We start from the raw sequence: 19,484 nt of genomic DNA on the forward strand, positions 1-19,484 counted from the left end.
GTGCCTTCGGCGCCTGGCAAAGCAGCGCGTGCCTTCGCCGCCTAAGAAAGCGCTGCGTGCCTTTTCGCCCTCGCCGCCCAACAAAGCGCCCTGTCCCTTCACCGCCTCCCGAACCGCTTCGTCCCTTCGCCGCCTCGCCGCCTAGCAAAGCGCTGCTTGCCTTCGCCGCCTCACACACCGCTGCGTCCCTTCGCCGCCTCGCCGCTTAGCAAACGCCGTGGGAGCGCCGAAGGGACACGGCGCTTTTGTAGGCGCCGAAGGCACGTGGCGCTTTGCTAAGCACCGAGGCAGCGAAGGCACGCAGCCATTTGATCGTGCTCGACGGGCTAGGGCGCCTTGCGAGGCGGCGAAGGCACGCAGCGCTTTGCCAGGCGCCCAGGGACGCAGCGCTCGGCGAGGGCACTCAGCGCTTTGCCAGGCGCCGAAGGCACGCAGCGCTCTAGCAGGCGGCGAGGGCACACAGTGCTTTGCTAGGCGGCGAGCGGACGTGGAGCTTTGCTAGGCAGCCAAGGCTGAGGACGCTTTGCTAGGCGCTTTGCTAGGCGGCGAAGGCACGAAGCGATTTGGGAGGCGGCGAAGGCACACGGCGCTTTGCTAGGCAGCGAGGGCGAGAAGGCACGCAGCGCTTTCTGAGGCGGCGAGGCGGCCAAGGCACGCGCTGCTTTGCTCGGCGCCGAAGGCACGCAGCGCTTCCTTCGTTTGCGAGGCAGCGAAGAGATGGAGCGCTTTGCTTCTTGGCCAGGCAGCGAAGAGGCGCCGTGCTTTGCTTTCTGCCACTCAGCGAATACACGCAGCGCTCTGCTTTTTGGCGAGGCAGTGAACAGATGCAGCGTTTAGTTTGCGAGGCGGCCAAGAGACGCGGCGCTTTGCATGCTGGCGAGGCGGCGAGCAGATCGAGTGCTTTGCTTGTTGGCGAGGCAGCGAAGAGATTCAGCAGTCTCCTTGTTTGTGACACAGCGACCATGCCCAGTGCTTGCTCTTTGTGCGAGGCAGCGAAGAGATGCAGCACTTTGCTTGTGCACCAGGTGGCGCAGTGGCATGGCGGATGACTTTTTCGCCTGGAGGCGAAGCGAGGCAGCACTTTGTTAGTTGGCGAGGCAGCGAAGAGACGCAGCAGGCTGCTTGTTTGTGAGACAGCCAACATGCACAGTGGTTAGCTATTGTGCGAGGCAGCGAATGAGGGCAGAGCAAATGGCTTTGTGCCTTCGCCGCCTCGCTGCCTAGCAAAGCGTCGTCTGCCTTGGGCGCCTAGCAAAGCTGCGCGTGCCGTCGCCGTCAAGCAAAGCGCCGTGTTCCTTGGGCGCCTAGCAAAGAAGTGCCTGCGTTCGGCGCCTCGCCGCATTGCAGCCTAGCAAAGGGCTGCGTGCCTTCGGCGGCTGGCAAAGCAGTGCGTGCCTTCGCCGCCTCACACACCGCGTTGTGCCTTCGGCGCCTGGCAAAGCAGCGCGTGCCTTCGCCGCCTAAGAAAGCGCTGCGTGCCTTTTCGCCCTCGCCGCCCAACAAAGCGCCCTGTCCCTTCACCGCCTCCCGAACCGCTTCGTCCCTTCGCCGCCTCGCCGCCTAGCAAAGCGCTGCTTGCCTTCGCCGCCTCACACACCGCTGCGTCCCTTCGCCGCCTCGCCGCTTAGCAAACGCCGTGGGAGCGCCGAAGGGACACGGCGCTTTTGTAGGCGCCGAAGGCACGTGGCGCTTTGCTAAGCACCGAGGAGGCGAAGGCACGCAGCCATTTGATCGTGCTCGACGGGCTAGGGCGCCTTGCGAGGCGGCGAGGCGGCGAAGGCACGCAGCGCTTTGCCAGGCGCCCAGGGACGCAGCGCTCGGCGAGGGCACGCAGTGCTTTGCCAGGCGCCGAAGGCACTCAGCGCTTTGCCAGGCGCCGAAGGCACGCAGCGCTCTAGCAGGCGGCGAGGGCACACAGTGCTTTGCTAGGCGGCGAGCGGACGTGGAGCTTTGCTAGGCAGCCAAGGCTGAGGACGCTTTGCTAGGCGCTTTGCTAGGCGGCGAAGGCACGAAGCGATTTGGGAGGCGGCGAAGGCACACGGCGCTTTGCTAGGCGGCGAGGGCGAGAAGGCACGCAGCGCTTTCTGAGGCGGCGAGGCGGCCAAGGCACGCGCTGCTTTGCTCGGCGCCGAAGGCACGCAGCGCTTCCTTCGTTTGCGAGGCAGCGAAGAGATGGAGCGCTTTGCTTCTTGGCCAGGCAGCGAACAGGCGCCGTGCTTTGCTTTCTGCCACTCAGCGAATACACGCAGCGCTCTGCTTTTTGGCGAGGCAGTGAACAGATGCAGCGTTTAGTTTGCGAGGCGGCCAAGAGACGCGGCGCTTTGCATGCTGGCGAGGCGGCGAGCAGATCGAGTGCTTTGCTTGTTGGCGAGGCAGCGAAGAGATTCAGCAGTCTCCTTGTTTGTGACACAGCGACCATGCCCAGTGCTTGCTCTTTGTGCGAGGCAGCGAAGAGATGCAGCACTTTGCTTGTGCACCAGGTGGCGCAGTGGCATGGCGGATGACTTTTTCGCCTGGAGGCGAAGCGAGGCAGCACTTTGTTAGTTGGCGAGGCAGCGAAGAGACGCAGCAGGCTGCTTGTTTGTGAGACAGCCAACATGCACAGTGGTTAGCTATTGTGCGAGGCAGCGAATGAGGGCAGAGCAAATCGCTTTGTGCCTTCGCCGCCTCGCTGCCTAGCAAAGCGTCGTCTGCCTTGGGCGCCTAGCAAAGCTGCGCGTGCCGTCGCCGTCAAGCAAAGCGCCGTGTTCCTTGGGCGCCTAGCAAAGAAGTGCCTGCGTTGGGCGCCTCGCCGCATTGCAGCCTAGCAAAGCAGTGCGTGCCTTCGCCGCCTCACACACCGCGTTGTGCCTTCGGCGCCTGGCAAAGCAGCGCGTGCCTTCGCCGCCTGGCCTCCTAAAAAAGCGCTGCGTGCCTTCTCGCCCTCGCCGCCTAGCAAAGCGCCGTGTCCCTTCGCCGCCTCGCCGCCTAGCAAAGCTCCGCGTGCCGTCGCCGCCTACAAAGCGCCGTGTTCCTTCGGCGCCTAGCAAAGCAGCGCGTGCCTTCGCCGCCTAAGAAAGCGCTGCGTGCCTTTTCGCCCTCGCCGCCCAACAAAGCGCCCTGTCCCTTCACCGCCTCCCGAACCGCTTCGTCCCTTCGCCGCCTCGCCGCCTAGCAAAGCGCTGCTTGCCTTCGCCGCCTCACACACCGCTGCGTCCCTTCGCCGCCTCGCCGCTTAGCAAACGCCGTGGGAGCGCCCAAGGCACACGGCGCTTTTGTAGGTGCCGAAGGCACGTGGCGCTTTGCTAAGCACCGAGGCAGCGAAGGCACGCAGCCATTTGATCGTGCTCGACGGGCTCGGGCGCCTTGCTAGGCGGCGAGGCGGCGAAGGCACGCAGCGCTTTGCCAGGCGCCCAGGGACGCAGCGCTCGGCGAGGGCACGCAGTGCTTTGCCAGGCGCCGAAGGCACTCAGCGCTTTGCCAGGCGCCGAAGGCACGCAGCGCTCTAGCAGGCGGCGAGGGCACACAGTGCTTTGCTAGGCGGCGAGCGGACGTGCAGCTTTGCTAGGCAGCGAAGGCTGAGGACGCTTTGCTAGGCGCTTTGCTAGGCGGCGAAGGCACGAAGCGATTTGGGAGGCGGCAAAGGCACACGGCGCTTTGCTAGGCGGCGAGGGCGAGAAGGCACGCAGCGCTTTCTGAGGCGGCGAGGCGGCCAAGGCACGCGCTGCTTTGCTAGGCGCCGAAGGCACGCAGCGCTTCCTTCGTTTGCGAGGCAGCGAAGAGATGGAGCGCTTTGCTTCTTGGCCAGGCAGCGAACAGGCGCCGTGCTTTGCTTTCTGCCACTCAGCGAATAGACGCAGCGCTCTGCTTTTTGGCGAGGCAGTGAACAGATGCAGCGTTTAGTTTGCGAGGCGGCCAAGAGACGCGGCGCTTTGCATGCTGGCGAGGCGGCGAGCAGATCGAGTGCTTTGCTTGTTGGCGAGGCAGCGAAGAGATGCAGCGGTTTGCTTGTTGGCGAGGCAGCGAAGAGATTCAGCAGTCTCCTTGTTTGTGACACAGCGACCATGCCCAGTGCTTGCTCTTTGTGCGAGGCAGCGAAGAGATGCAGCACTTTGCTTGTGCACCAGGTGGCGCAGTGGCATGGCGGATGACTTTTTCGCCTGGAGGCGAAGCGAGGCAGCACTTTGTTAGTTGGCGAGGCAGCGAAGAGACGCAGCAGGCTGCTTGTTTGTGAGACAGCCAACATGCACAGTGGTTAGCTATTGTGCGAGGCAGCGAATGAGGGCAGAGGAAATCGCTTTGTGCCTTCGCCGCCTCGCTGCCTAGCAAAGCGTCGTCTGCCTTGGGCGCCTAGCAAAGCTGCGCGTGCCGTCGCCGTCAAGCAAAGCGCCGTGTTCCTTGGGCGCCTAGCAGAGAAGTGCCTGCGTTCGGCGCCTCGCCGCATTGCAGCCTAGCAAAGCGCTGCGTGCCTTCGGCGGCTGGCAAAGCAGTGCGTGCCTTCGCCGCCTCACACACCGCGTTGTGCCTTCGGCGCCTGGCAAAGCAGCGCGTGCCTTCGCCGCCTAAGAAAGCGCTGCGTGCCTTTTCGCCCTCGCCGCCCAACAAAGCGCCCTGTCCCTTCACCGCCTCCCGAACCGCTTCGTCCCTTCGCCGCCTCGCCGCCTAGCAAAGCGCTGCTTGCCTTCGCCGCCTCACACACCGCTGCGTCCCTTCGCCGCCTCGCCGCTTAGCAAACGCCGTGGGAGCGCCGAAGGGACACGGCGCTTTTGTAGGCGCCGAAGGCACGTGGCGCTTTGCTAAGCACCGAGGCAGCGAAGGCACGCAGCCATTTGATCGTGCTCGACGGGCTAGGGCGCCTTGCGAGGCGGCGAAGGCACGCAGCGCTTTGCCAGGCGCCCAGGGACGCAGCGCTCGGCGAGGGCACTCAGCGCTTTGCCAGGCGCCGAAGGCACGCAGCGCTCTAGCAGGCGGCGAGGGCACACAGTGCTTTGCTAGGCGGCGAGCGGACGTGGAGCTTTGCTAGGCAGCCAAGGCTGAGGACGCTTTGCTAGGCGCTTTGCTAGGCGGCGAAGGCACGAAGCGATTTGGGAGGCGGCGAAGGCACACGGCGCTTTGCTAGGCAGCGAGGGCGAGAAGGCACGCAGCGCTTTCTGAGGCGGCGAGGCGGCCAAGGCACGCGCTGCTTTGCTCGGCGCCGAAGGCACGCAGCGCTTCCTTCGTTTGCGAGGCAGCGAAGAGATGGAGCGCTTTGCTTCTTGGCCAGGCAGCGAAGAGGCGCCGTGCTTTGCTTTCTGCCACTCAGCGAATACACGCAGCGCTCTGCTTTTTGGCGAGGCAGTGAACAGATGCAGCGTTTAGTTTGCGAGGCGGCCAAGAGACGCGGCGCTTTGCATGCTGGCGAGGCGGCGAGCAGATCGAGTGCTTTGCTTGTTGGCGAGGCAGCGAAGAGATTCAGCAGTCTCCTTGTTTGTGACACAGCGACCATGCCCAGTGCTTGCTCTTTGTGCGAGGCAGCGAAGAGATGCAGCACTTTGCTTGTGCACCAGGTGGCGCAGTGGCATGGCGGATGACTTTTTCGCCTGGAGGCGAAGCGAGGCAGCACTTTGTTAGTTGGCGAGGCAGCGAAGAGACGCAGCAGGCTGCTTGTTTGTGAGACAGCCAACATGCACAGTGGTTAGCTATTGTGCGAGGCAGCGAATGAGGGCAGAGCAAATGGCTTTGTGCCTTCGCCGCCTCGCTGCCTAGCAAAGCGTCGTCTGCCTTGGGCGCCTAGCAAAGCTGCGCGTGCCGTCGCCGTCAAGCAAAGCGCCGTGTTCCTTGGGCGCCTAGCAAAGAAGTGCCTGCGTTCGGCGCCTCGCCGCATTGCAGCCTAGCAAAGGGCTGCGTGCCTTCGGCGGCTGGCAAAGCAGTGCGTGCCTTCGCCGCCTCACACACCGCGTTGTGCCTTCGGCGCCTGGCAAAGCAGCGCGTGCCTTCGCCGCCTAAGAAAGCGCTGCGTGCCTTTTCGCCCTCGCCGCCCAACAAAGCGCCCTGTCCCTTCACCGCCTCCCGAACCGCTTCGTCCCTTCGCCGCCTCGCCGCCTAGCAAAGCGCTGCTTGCCTTCGCCGCCTCACACACCGCTGCGTCCCTTCGCCGCCTCGCCGCTTAGCAAACGCCGTGGGAGCGCCGAAGGGACACGGCGCTTTTGTAGGCGCCGAAGGCACGTGGCGCTTTGCTAAGCACCGAGGAGGCGAAGGCACGCAGCCATTTGATCGTGCTCGACGGGCTAGGGCGCCTTGCGAGGCGGCGAGGCGGCGAAGGCACGCAGCGCTTTGCCAGGCGCCCAGGGACGCAGCGCTCGGCGAGGGCACGCAGTGCTTTGCCAGGCGCCGAAGGCACTCAGCGCTTTGCCAGGCGCCGAAGGCACGCAGCGCTCTAGCAGGCGGCGAGGGCACACAGTGCTTTGCTAGGCGGCGAGCGGACGTGGAGCTTTGCTAGGCAGCCAAGGCTGAGGACGCTTTGCTAGGCGCTTTGCTAGGCGGCGAAGGCACGAAGCGATTTGGGAGGCGGCGAAGGCACACGGCGCTTTGCTAGGCGGCGAGGGCGAGAAGGCACGCAGCGCTTTCTGAGGCGGCGAGGCGGCCAAGGCACGCGCTGCTTTGCTCGGCGCCGAAGGCACGCAGCGCTTCCTTCGTTTGCGAGGCAGCGAAGAGATGGAGCGCTTTGCTTCTTGGCCAGGCAGCGAACAGGCGCCGTGCTTTGCTTTCTGCCACTCAGCGAATACACGCAGCGCTCTGCTTTTTGGCGAGGCAGTGAACAGATGCAGCGTTTAGTTTGCGAGGCGGCCAAGAGACGCGGCGCTTTGCATGCTGGCGAGGCGGCGAGCAGATCGAGTGCTTTGCTTGTTGGCGAGGCAGCGAAGAGATTCAGCAGTCTCCTTGTTTGTGACACAGCGACCATGCCCAGTGCTTGCTCTTTGTGCGAGGCAGCGAAGAGATGCAGCACTTTGCTTGTGCACCAGGTGGCGCAGTGGCATGGCGGATGACTTTTTCGCCTGGAGGCGAAGCGAGGCAGCACTTTGTTAGTTGGCGAGGCAGCGAAGAGACGCAGCAGGCTGCTTGTTTGTGAGACAGCCAACATGCACAGTGGTTAGCTATTGTGCGAGGCAGCGAATGAGGGCAGAGCAAATCGCTTTGTGCCTTCGCCGCCTCGCTGCCTAGCAAAGCGTCGTCTGCCTTGGGCGCCTAGCAAAGCTGCGCGTGCCGTCGCCGTCAAGCAAAGCGCCGTGTTCCTTGGGCGCCTAGCAGAGAAGTGCCTGCGTTCGGCGCCTCGCCGCATTGCAGCCTAGCAAAGCGCTGCGTGCCTTCGGCGGCTGGCAAAGCAGTGCGTGCCTTCGCCGCCTCACACACCGCGTTGTGCCTTCGGCGCCTGGCAAAGCAGCGCGTGCCTTCGCCGCCTGGCCTCCTAAGAAAGCGCTGCGTGCCTTCTCGCCCTCGCCGCCTAGCAAAGCGCCGTGTCCCTTCGCCGCCTCGCCGCCTAGCAAAGCTCCGCGTGCCCTCGCCGCCTAGCAAAGCGCCGTGTTCCTTCGGCGCCTAGCAAAGCAGCGCGTGCCTTCGCCGCCTAAGAACGCGCTGCGTGCCTTTTCGCCCTCGCCGCCCAACAAAGCGCCCTGTCCCTTCACCGCCTCCCGAACCGCTTCGTCCCTTCGCCGCCTCGCCGCCTAGCAAAGCGCTGCTTGCCTTCGCCACCTCACACACCGCTGCGTCCCTTCGCCGCCTCGCCGCTTAGCAAACGTCGTGGGAGCGCCGAAGGGACACGGCGCTTTTGTAGGCGCCGAAGGCACGTGGCGCTTTGCTAAGCACCGAGGCAGCGAAGGCACGCAGCCATTTGATGGTGCTCGACGGGCTCGGGCGCCTTGCTAGGCGGCGAGGCGGCGAAGGCACGCAGCGCTTTGCCAGGCGCCCAGGGACGCAGCGCTCGGCGAGGGCACGCAGTGCTTTGCCAGGCGCCGAAGGCACTCAGCGCTTTGCCAGGCGCCGAAGGCACGCAGCGCTCTAGCAGGCGGCGAGGGCACACAGTGCTTTGCTAGGCGGCGAGCGGACGTGGAGCTTTGCTAGGCAGCCAAGGCTGAGGACGCTTTGCTAGGCGCTTTGCTAGGCGGCGAAGGCACGAAGCGATTTGGGAGGCGGCGAAGGCACACGGCGCTTTGCTAGGCGGCGAGGGCGAGAAGGCACGCAGCGCTTTCTGAGGCGGCGAGGCGGCCAAGGCACGCGCTGCTTTGCTCGGCGCCGAAGGCACGCAGCGCTTCCTTCGTTTGCGAGGCAGCGAAGAGATGGAGCGCTTTGCTTCTTGGCCAGGCAGCGAACAGGCGCCGTGCTTTGCTTTCTGCCACTCAGCGAATACACGCAGCGCTCTGCTTTTTGGCGAGGCAGTGAACAGATGCAGCGTTTAGTTTGCGAGGCGGCCAAGAGACGCGGCGCTTTGCATGCTGGCGAGGCGGCGAGCAGATCGAGTGCTTTGCTTGTTGGCGAGGCAGCGAAGAGATTCAGCAGTCTCCTTGTTTGTGACACAGCGACCATGCCCAGTGCTTGCTCTTTGTGCGAGGCAGCGAAGAGATGCAGCACTTTGCTTGTGCACCAGGTGGCGCAGTGGCATGGCGGATGACTTTTTCGCCTGGAGGCGAAGCGAGGCAGCACTTTGTTAGTTGGCGAGGCAGCGAAGAGACGCAGCAGGCTGCTTGTTTGTGAGACAGCCAACATGCACAGTGGTTAGCTATTGTGCGAGGCAGCGAATGAGGGCAGAGCAAATCGCTTTGTGCCTTCGCCGCCTCGCTGCCTAGCAAAGCGTCGTCTGCCTTGGGCGCCTAGCAAAGCTGCGCGTGCCGTCGCCGTCAAGCAAAGCGCCGTGTTCCTTGGGCGCCTAGCAAAGAAGTGCCTGCGTTCGGCGCCTCGCCGCATTGCAGCCTAGCAAAGCGCTGCGTGCCTTCGGCGGCTGGCAAAGCAGTGCGTGCCTTCGCCGCCTCACACACCGCGTTGTGCCTTCGGCGCCTGGCAAAGCAGCGCGTGCCTTCGCCGCCTAAGAAAGCGCTGCGTGCCTTTTCGCCCTCGCCGCCCAACAAAGCGCCCTGTCCCTTCACCGCCTCCCGAACCGCTTCGTCCCTTCGCCGCCTCGCCGCCTAGCAAAGCGCTGCTTGCCTTCGCCGCCTCACACACCGCTGCGTCCCTTCGCCGCCTCGCCGCTTAGCAAACGCCGTGGGAGCGCCGAAGGGACACGGCGCTTTTGTAGGCGCCGAAGGCACGTGGCGCTTTGCTAAGCACCGAGGCAGCGAAGGCACGCAGCCATTTGATCGTGCTCGACGGGCTAGGGCGCCTTGCGAGGCGGCGAAGGCACGCAGCGCTTTGCCAGGCGCCCAGGGACGCAGCGCTCGGCGAGGGCACTCAGCGCTTTGCCAGGCGCCGAAGGCACGCAGCGCTCTAGCAGGCGGCGAGGGCACACAGTGCTTTGCTAGGCGGCGAGCGGACGTGGAGCTTTGCTAGGCAGCCAAGGCTGAGGACGCTTTGCTAGGCGCTTTGCTAGGCGCCGAAGGCACGAAGCGATTTGGGAGGCGGCGAAGGCACACGGCGCTTTGCTAGGCGGCGAGGGCGAGAAGGCACGCAGCGCTTTCTGAGGCGGCGAGGCGGCCAAGGCACGCGCTGCTTTGCTAGGCGCCGAAGGCACGCAGCGCTTCCTTCGTTTGCGAGGCAGCGAAGAGATGGAGCGCTTTGCTTCTTGGCCAGGCAGCGAAGAGGCGCCGTGCTTTGCTTTCTGCCACTCAGCGAATACACGCAGCGCTCTGCTTTTTGGCGAGGCAGTGAACAGATGCAGCGTTTAGTTTGCGAGGCGGCCAAGAGACGCGGCGCTTTGCATGCTGGCGAGGCGGCGAGCAGATCGAGTGCTTTGCTTGTTGGCGAGGCAGCGAAGAGATTCAGCAGTCTCCTTGTTTGTGACACAGCGACCATGCCCAGTGCTTGCTCTTTGTGCGAGGCAGCGAAGAGATGCAGCACTTTGCTTGTGCACCAGGTGGCGCAGTGGCATGGCGGATGACTTTTTCGCCTGGAGGCGAAGCGAGGCAGCACTTTGTTAGCTGGCGAGGCAGCGAAGAGACGCAGCAGGCTGCTTGTTTGTGAGACAGCCAACATGCACAGTGGTTAGCTATTGTGCGAGGCAGCGAATGAGGGCAGAGCAAATCGCTTTGTGCCTTCGCCGCCTCGCTGCCTAGCAAAGCGTCGTCTGCCTTGGGCGCCTAGCAAAGCTGCGCGTGCCGTCGCCGTCAAGCAAAGCGCCGTGTTCCTTGGGCGCCTAGCAGAGAAGTGCCTGCGTTCGGCGCCTCGCCGCATTGCAGCCTAGCAAAGCGCTGCGTGCCTTCGGCGGCTGGCAAAGCAGTGCGTGCCTTCGCCGCCTCACACACCGCGTTGTGCCTTCGGCGCCTGGCAAAGCAGCGCGTGCCTTCGCCGCCTGGCCTCCTAAGAAAGCGCTGCGTGCCTTCTCGCCCTCGCCGCCTAGCAAAGCGCCGTGTCCCTTCGCCGCCTCGCCGCCTAGCAAAGCTCCGCGTGCCCTCGCCGCCTAGCAAAGCGCCGTGTTCCTTCGGCGCCTAGCAAAGCAGCGCGTGCCTTCGCCGCCTAAGAAAGCGCTGCGTGCCTTTTCGCCCTCGCCGCCCAACAAAGCGCCCTGTCCCTTCACCGCCTCCCGAACCGCTTCGTCCCTTCGCCGCCTCGCCGCCTAGCAAAGCGCTGCTTGCCTTCGCCGCCTCACACACCGCTGCGTCCCTTCGCCGCCTCGCCGCTTAGCAAACGCCGTGGGAGCGCCGAAGGGACACGGCGCTTTTGTAGGCGCCGAAGGCACGTGGCGCTTTGCTAAGCACCGAGGCAGCGAAGGCACGCAGCCATTTGATCGTGCTCGACGGGCTCGGGCGCCTTGCTAGGCGGCGAGGCGGCGAAGGCACGCAGCGCTTTGCCAGGCGCCCAGGGACGCAGCGCTCGGCGAGGGCACGCAGTGCTTTGCCAGGCGCCGAAGGCACTCAGCGCTTTGCCAGGCGCCGAAGGCACGCAGCGCTCTAGCAGGCGGCGAGGGCACACAGTGCTTTGCTAGGCGGCGAGCGGACGTGGAGCTTTGCTAGGCAGCCAAGGCTGAGGACGCTTTGCTAGGCGCTTTGCTAGGCGGCGAAGGCACGAAGCGATTTGGGAGGCGGCGAAGGCACACGGCGCTTTGCTAGGCGGCGAGGGCGAGAAGGCACGCAGCGCTTTCTGAGGCGGCGAGGCGGCCAAGGCACGCGCTGCTTTGCTCGGCGCCGAAGGCACGCAGCGCTTCCTTCGTTTGCGAGGCAGCGAAGAGATGGAGCGCTTTGCTTCTTGGCCAGGCAGCGAAGAGGCGCCGTGCTTTGCTTTCTGCCACTCAGCGAATACACGCAGCGCTCTGCTTTTTGGCGAGGCAGTGAACAGATGCAGCGTTTAGTTTGCGAGGCGGCCAAGAGACGCGGCGCTTTGCATGCTGGCGAGGCGGCGAGCAGATCGAGTGCTTTGCTTGTTGGCGAGGCAGCGAAGAGATGCAGCAGTCTCCTTGTTTGTGACACAGCGACCATGCCCAGTGCTTGCTCTTTGTGCGAGGCAGCGAAGAGATGCAGCACTTTGCTTGTGCACCAGGTGGCGCAGTGGCATGGCGGATGACTTTTTCGCCTGGAGGCGAAGCGAGGCAGCACTTTGTTAGTTGGCGAGGCAGCGAAGAGACGCAGCAGGCTGCTTGTTTGTGAGACAGCCAACATGCACAGTGGTTAGCTATTGTGCGAGGCAGCGAATGAGGGCAGAGCAAATCGCTTTGTGCCTTCGCCGCCTCGCTGCCTAGCAAAGCGTCGTCTGCCTTGGGCGCCTAGCAAAGCTGCGCGTGCCGTCGCCGTCAAGCAAAGCGCCGTGTTCCTTGGGCGCCTAGCAGAGAAGTGCCTGCGTTCGGCGCCTCGCCGCATTGCAGCCTAGCAAAGCGCTGCGTGCCTTCGGCGGCTGGCAAAGCAGTGCGTGCCTTCGCCGCCTCACACACCGCGTTGTGCCTTCGGCGCCTGGCAAAGCAGCGCGTGCCTTCGCCGCCTGGCCTCCTAAGAAAGCGCTGCGTGCCTTCTCGCCCTCGCCGCCTAGCAAAGCGCCGTGTCCCTTCGCCGCCTCGCCGCCTAGCAAAGCTCCGCGTGCCGTCGCCGCCTACAAAGCGCCCTGTTCCTTCGGCGCCTAGCAAAGCAGCGCGTGCCTTCGCCGCCTAAGAAAGCGCTGCGTGCCTTTTCGCCCTCGCCGCCCAACAAAGCGCCCTGTCCCTTCACCGCCTCCCGAACCGCTTCGTCCCTTCGCCGCCTCGCCGCTTAGCAAACGCCGTGGGAGCGCCGAAGGGACACGGCGCTTTTGTAGGCGCCGAAGGCACGTGGCGCTTTGCTAAGCACCGAGGCAGCGAAGGCACGCAGCCATTTGATCGTGCTCGACGGGCTAGGGCGCCTTGCTAGGCGGCGAGGCGGCGAAGGCACGCAGCGCTTTGCCAGGCGCCCAGGGACGCAGCGCTCGGCGAGGGCACGCAGTGCTTTGCCAGGCGCCGAAGGCACTCAGCGCTTTGCCAGGCGCCGAAGGCACGCAGCGCTCTAGCAGGCGGCGAGGGCACACAGTGCTTTGCTAGGCGGCGAGCGGACGTGGAGCTTTGCTAGGCAGCCAAGGCTGAGGACGCTTTGCTAGGCGCTTTGCTAGGCGGCGAAGGCACGAAGCGATTTGGGAGGCGGCGAAGGCACACGGCGCTTTGCTAGGCGGCGAGGGCGAGAAGGCACGCAGCGCTTTCTGAGGCGGCGAGGCGGCCAAGGCACGCGCTGCTTTGCTAGGCGCCGAAGGCACGCAGCGCTTCCTTCGTTTGCGAGGCAGCGAAGAGATGGAGCGCTTTGCTTCTTGGCCAGGCAGCGAAGAGGCGCCGTGCTTTGCTTTCTGCCACTCAGCGAATACACGCAGCGCTCTGCTTTTTGGCGAGGCAGTGAACAGATGCAGCGTTTAGTTTGCGAGGCGGCCAAGAGACGCGGCGCTTTGCATGCTGGCGAGGCGGCGAGCAGATCGAGTGCTTTGCTTGTTGGCGAGGCAGCGAAGAGATTCAGCAGTCTCCTTGTTTGTGACACAGCGACCATGCCCAGTGCTTGCTCTTTGTGCGAGGCAGCGAAGAGATGCAGCACTTTGCTTGTGCACCAGGTGGCGCAGTGGCATGGCGGATGACTTTTTCGCCTGGAGGCGAAGCGAGGCAGCACTTTGTTAGTTGGCGAGGCAGCGAAGAGACGCAGCAGGCTGCTTGTTTGTGAGACAGCCAACATGCACAGTGGTTAGCTATTGTGCGAGGCAGCGAATGAGGGCAGAGCAAATCGCTTTGTGCCTTCGCCGCCTCGCTGCCTAGCAAAGCGTCGTCTGCCTTGGGCGCCTAGCAAAGCTGCGCGTGCCGTCGCCGTCAAGCAAAGCGCCGTGTTCCTTGGGCGCCTAGCAGAGAAGTGCCTGCGTTCGGCGCCTCGCCGCATTGCAGCCTAGCAAAGCGCTGCGTGCCTTCGGCGGCTGGCAAAGCAGTGCGTGCCTTCGCCGCCTCACACACCGCGTTGTGCCTTCGGCGCCTGGCAAAGCAGCGCGTGCCTTCGCCGCCTGGCCTCCTAAGAAAGCGCTGCGTGCCTTCTCGCCCTCGCCGCCTAGCAAAGCGCCGTGTCCCTTCGCCGCCTCGCCGCCTAGCAAAGCTCCGCGTGCCGTCGCCGCCTACAAAGCGCCGTGTTCCTTCGGCGCCTAGCAAAGCAGCGCGTGCCTTCGCCGCCTAAGAAAGCGCTGCGTGCCTTTTCGCCCTCGCCGCCCAACAAAGCGCCCTGTCCCTTCACCGCCTCCCGAACCGCTTCGTCCCTTCGCCGCCTCGCCGCTTAGCAAACGCCGTGGGAGCGCCGAAGGGACACGGCGCTTTTGTAGGCGCCGAAGGCACGTGGCGCTTTGCTAAGCACCGAGGCAGCGAAGGCACGCAGCCATTTGATCGTGCTCGACGGGCTCGGGCGCCTTGCTAGGCGGCGAGGCGGCGAAGGCACGCAGCGCTTTGCCAGGCGCCCAGGGACGCAGCGCTCGGCGAGGGCACGCAGTGCTTTGCCAGGCGCCGAAGGCACTCAGCGCTTTGCCAGGCGCCGAAGGCACGCAGCGCTCTAGCAGGCGGCGAGGGCACACAGTGCTTTGCTAGGCGGCGAGCGGACGTGCAGCTTTGCTAGGCAGCCAAGGCTGAGGACGCTTTGCTAGGCGCTTTGCTAGGCGGCGAAGGCACGAAGCGATTTGGGAGGCGGCGAAGGCACACGGCGCTTTGCTAGGCGGCGAGGGCGAGAAGGCACGCAGCGCTTTCTGAGGCGGCGAGGCGGCCAAGGCACGCGCTGCTTTGCTCGGCGCCGAAGGCACGCAGCGCTTCCTTCGTTTGCGAGGCAGCGAAGAGATGGAGCGCTTTGCTTCTTGGCCAGGCAGCGAACAGGCGCCGTGCTTTGCTTTCTGCCACTCAGCGAATACACGCAGCGCTCTGCTTTTTGGCGAGGCAGTGAACAGATGCAGCGTTTAGTTTGCGAGGCGGCCAAGAGACGCGGCGCTTTGCATGCTGGCGAGGCGGCGAGCAGATCGAGTGCTTTGCTTGTTGGCGAGGCAGCGAAGAGATTCAGCAGTCTCCTTGTTTGTGACACAGCGACCATGCCCAGTGCTTGCTCTTTGTGCGAGGCAGCGAAGAGATGCAGCACTTTGCTTGTGCACCAGGTGGCGCAGTGGCATGGCGGATGACTTTTTCGCCTGGAGGCGAAGCGAGGCAGCACTTTGTTAGTTGGCGAGGCAGCGAAGAGACGCAGCAGGCTGCTTGTTTGTGAGACAGCCAACATGCACAGTGGTTAGCTATTGTGCGAGGCAGCGAATGAGGGCAGAGCAAATCGCTTTGTGCGTTCGCCGCCTCGCTGCCTAGCAAAGCGTCGTCTGCCTTGGGCGCCTAGCAAAGCTGCGCGTGCCGTCGCCGTCAAGCAAAGCGCCGTGTTCCTTGGGCGCCTAGCAGAGAAGTGCCTGCGTTCGGCGCCTCGCCGCATTGCAGCCTAGCAAAGCGCTGCGTGCCTTCGGCGGCTGGCAAAGCAGTGCGTGCCTTCGCCGCCTCACACACCGCGTTGTGCCTTCGGCGCCTGGCAAAGCAGCGCGTGCCTTCGCCGCCTGGCCTCCTAAGAAAGCGCTGCGTGCCTTCTCGCCCTCGCCGCCTAGCAAAGCGCCGTGTCCCTTCGCCGCCTCGCCGCCTAGCAAAGCTCCGCGTGCCGTCGCCGCCTACAAAGCGCCGTGTTCCTTCGGCGCCTAGCAAAGCAGCGCGTGCCTTCGCCGCCTAAGAAAGCGCTGCGTGCCTTTTCGCCCTCGCCGCCCAACAAAGCGCCCTGTCCCTTCACCGCCTCCCGAACCGCTTCGTCCCTTCGCCGCCTCGCCGCTTAGCAAACGCCGTGGGAGCGCCGAAGGGACACGACGCTTTTGTAGGCGCCGAAGGCACGTGGCGCTTTGCTAAGCACCGAGGCAGCGAAGGCACGCAGCCATTTGATCGTGCTCGACGGGCTAGGGCGCCTTGCTAGGCGGCGAGGCGGCGAAGGCACGCAGCGCTTTGCCAGGCGCCCAGGGACGCAGCGCTCGGCGAGGGCACGCAGTGCTTTGCCAGGCGCCGAAGGCACTCAGCGCTTTGCCAGGCGCCGAAGGCACGCAGCGCTCTAGCAGGCGGCGAGGGCACACAGTGCTTTGCTAGGCGGCGAGCGGACGTGGAGCTTTGCTAGGCAGCCAAGGCTGAGGACGCTTTGCTAGGCGCTTTGCTAGGCGGCGAAGGCACGAAGCGATTTGGGAGGCGGCGAAGGCACACGGCGCTTTGCTAGGCGGCGAGGGCGAGAAGGCACGCAGCGCTTTCTGAGGCGGCGAGGCGGCCAAGGCACGCGCTGCTTTGCTAGGCGCCGAAGGCACGCAGCGCTTCCTTCGTTTGCGAGGCAGCGAAGAGATGGAGCGCTTTGCTTCTTGGCCAGGCAGCGAAGAGGCGCCGTGCTTTGCTTTCTGCCACTCAGCGAATACACGCAGCGCTCTGCTTTTTGGCGAGGCAGTGAACAGATGCAGCGTTTAGTTTGCGAGGCGGCCAAGAGACGCGGCGCTTTGCATGCTGGCGAGGCGGCGAGCAGATCGAGTGCTTTGCTTGTTGGCGAGGCAGCGAAGAGATTCAGCAGTCTCCTTGTTTGTGACACAGCGACCATGCCCAGTGCTTGCTCTTTGTGCGAGGCAGCGAAGAGATGCAGCACTTTGCTTGTGCACCAGGTGGCGCAGTGGCATGGCGGATGACTTTTTCGCCTGGAGGCGAAGCGAGGCAGCACTTTGTTAGTTGGCGAGGCAGCGAAGAGACGCAGCAGGCTGCTTGTTTGTGAGACAGCCAACATGCACAGTGGTTAGCTATTGTGCGAGGCAGCGAATGAGGGCAGAGCAAATGGCTTTGTGCCTTCGCCGCCTCGCTGCCTAGCAAAGCGTCGTCTGCCTTGGGCGCCTAGCAAAGCTGCGCGTGCCGTCGCCGTCAAGCAAAGCGCCGTGTTCCTTGGGCGCCTAGCAAAGAAGTGCCTGCGTTCGGCGCCTCGCCGCATTGCAGCCTAGCAAAGCGCTGCGTGCCTTCGGCGGCTGGCAAAGCAGTGCGTGCCTTCGCCGCCTCACACACCGCGTTGTGCCTTCGGCGCCTGGCAAAGCAGCGCGTGCCTTCGCCGCCTAAGAAAGCGCTGCGTGCCTTTTCGCCCTCGCCGCCCAACAAAGCGCCCTGTCCCTTCACCGCCTCCCGAACCGCTTCGTCCCTTCGCCGCCTCGCCGCCTAGCAAAGCGCTGCTTGCCTTCGCCGCCTCACACACCGCTGCGTCCCTTCGCCGCCTCGCCGCTTAGCAAACGCCGTGGGAGCGCCGAAGGGACACGGCGCTTTTGTAGGCGCCGAAGGCACGTGGCGCTTTGCTAAGCACCGAGGCAGCGAAGGCACGCAGCCATTTGATCGTGCTCGACGGGCTAGGGCGCCTTGCGAGCCGGCGAGGCGGCGAAGGCACGCAGCGCTTTGCCAGGCGCCCAGGGACGCAGCGCTCGGCGAGGGCACGCAGTGCTTTGCCAGGCGCCGAAGGCACTCAGCGCTTTGCCAGGCGCCGAAGGCACGCAGCGCTCTAGCAGGCGGCGAGGGCACACAGTGCTTTGCTAGGCGGCGAGCGGACGTGGAGCTTTGCTAGGCAGCCAAGGCTGAGGACGCTTTGCTAGGCGCTTTGCTAGGCGGCGAAGGCACGAAGCGATTTGGGAGGCGGCGAAGGCACACGGCGCTTTGCTAGGCGGCGAGGGCGAGAAGGCACGCAGCGCTTTCTGAGGCGGCGAGGCGGCCAAGGCACGCGCTGCTTTGCTAGGCGCCGAAGGCACGCAGCGCTTCCTTCGTTTGCGAGGCAGCGAAGAGATGGAGCGCTTTGCTTCTTGGCCAGGCAGCGAAGAGGCGCCGTGCTTTGCTTTCTGCCACTCAGCGAATACACGCAGCGCTCTGCTTTTTGGCGAGGCAGTGAACAGATGCAGCGTTTAGTTTGCGAGGCGGCCAAGAGACGCGGCGCTTTGCATGCTGGCGAGGCGGCGAGCAGATCGAGTGCTTTGCTTGTTGGCGAGGCAGCGAAGAGATGCAGCGGTTTGCTTGTTGGCGAGGCAGCGAAGAGATTCAGCAGTCTCCTTGTTTGTGACACAGCGACCATGCCCAGTGCTTGCTCTTTGTGCGAGGCAGCGAAGAGATGCAGCACTTTGCTTGTGCACCAGGTGGCGCAGTGGCATGGCGGATGACTTTTTCGCCTGGAGGCGAAGCGAGGCAGCACTTTGTTAGTTGGCGAGGCAGCGAAGAGACGCAGCAGGCTGCTTGTTTGTGAGACAGCCAACATGCACAGTGGTTAGCTATTGTGCGAGGCAGCGAAAGAGGGCAGAGCAAATCGCTTTGTGCCTTCGCCGCCTCGCTGCCTAGCAAAGCGTCGTCTGCCTTGGGCGCCTAGCAAAGCTGCGCGTGCCGTCGCCGTCAAGCAAAGCGCCGTGTTCCTTGGGCGCCTAGCAAAGAAGTGCCTGCGTTCGGCGCCTCGCCGCATTGCAGCCTAGCAAAGCGCTGCGTGCCTTCGGCGGCTGGCAAAGCAGTGCGTGCCTTCGCCGCCTCACACACCGCATTGTGCCTTCGGCGCCTGGCAAAGCAGCGCGTGCCTTCGCCGCCTGGCCTCCTAAGAAAGCGCTGCGTGCCTTCTCGCCCTCGCCGCCTAGCAAAGCGCCGTGTCCCTTCGCCGCCTCGCCGCCTAGCAAAGCTCCGCGTGCCGTCGCCGCCTACAAAGCGCCGTGTTCCTTCGGCGCCTAGCAAAGCAGCGCGTGCCTTCGCCGCCTAAGAAAGCGCTGCGTGCCTTTTCGCCCTCGCCGCCCAACAAAGCGCCCTGTCCCTTCACCGCCTCCCGAACCGCTTCGTCCCTTCGCCGCCTCGCCGCCTAGCAAAGCGCTGCTTGCCTTCGCCGCCTCACACACCGCTGCGTCCCTTCGCCGCCTCGCCGCTTAGCAAACGCCGTGGGAGCGCCGAAGGGACACGGCGCTTTTGTAGGCGCCGAAGGCACGTGGCGCTTTGCTAAGCACCGAGGCAGCGAAGGCACGCAGCCATTTGATCGTGCTCGACGGGCTAGGGCGCCTTGCTAGGCGGCGAAGGCACGCAGCGCTTTGCCAGGCGCCCAGGGACGCAGCGCTCGGCGAGGGCACGCAGTGCTTTGCCAGGCGCCGAAGGCACTCAGCGCTTTGCCAGGCGCCGAAGGCACGCAGCGCTCTAGCAGGCGGCGAGGGCACACAGTGCTTTGCTAGGCGGCGAGCGGACGTGGAGCTTTGCTAGGCAGCCAAGGCTGAGGACGCTTTGCTAGGCGCTTTGCTAGGCGGCGAAGGCACGAAGCGATTTGGGAGGCGGCGAAGGCACACGGCGCTTTGCTAGGCGGCGAGGGCGAGAAGGCACGCAGCGCTTTCTGAGGCGGCGAGGCGGCCAAGGCACGCGCTGCTTTGCTCGGCGCCGAAGGCACGCAGCGCTTCCTTCGTTTGCGAGGCAGCGAAGAGATGGAGCGCTTTGCTTCTTGGCCAGGCAGCGAAGAGGCGCCGTGCTTTGCTTTCTGCCACTCAGCGAATACACGCAGCGCTCTGCTTTTTGGCGAGGCAGTGAACAGATGCAGCGTTTAGTTTGCGAGGCGGCCAAGAGACGCGGCGCTTTGCATGCTGGCGAGGCGGCGAGCAGATCGAGTGCTTTGCTTGTTGGCGAGGCAGCGAAGAGATTCAGCAGTCTCCTTGTTTGTGACACAGCGACCATGCACAGTGCTTGCTCTTTGTGCGAGGCAGCGAAGAGATGCAGCACTTTGCTTGTGCACCAGGTGGCGCAGTGGCATGGCGGATGACTTTTTCGCCTGGAGGCGAAGCGAGGCAGCACTTTGTTAGTTGGCGAGGCAGCGAAGAGA

Source organism: Apteryx mantelli, chromosome 10, assembly GCF_036417845.1.
Source record: "Apteryx mantelli isolate bAptMan1 chromosome 10, bAptMan1.hap1, whole genome shotgun sequence".
Lineage (NCBI taxonomy): Eukaryota > Metazoa > Chordata > Aves > Apterygiformes > Apterygidae > Apteryx > Apteryx mantelli.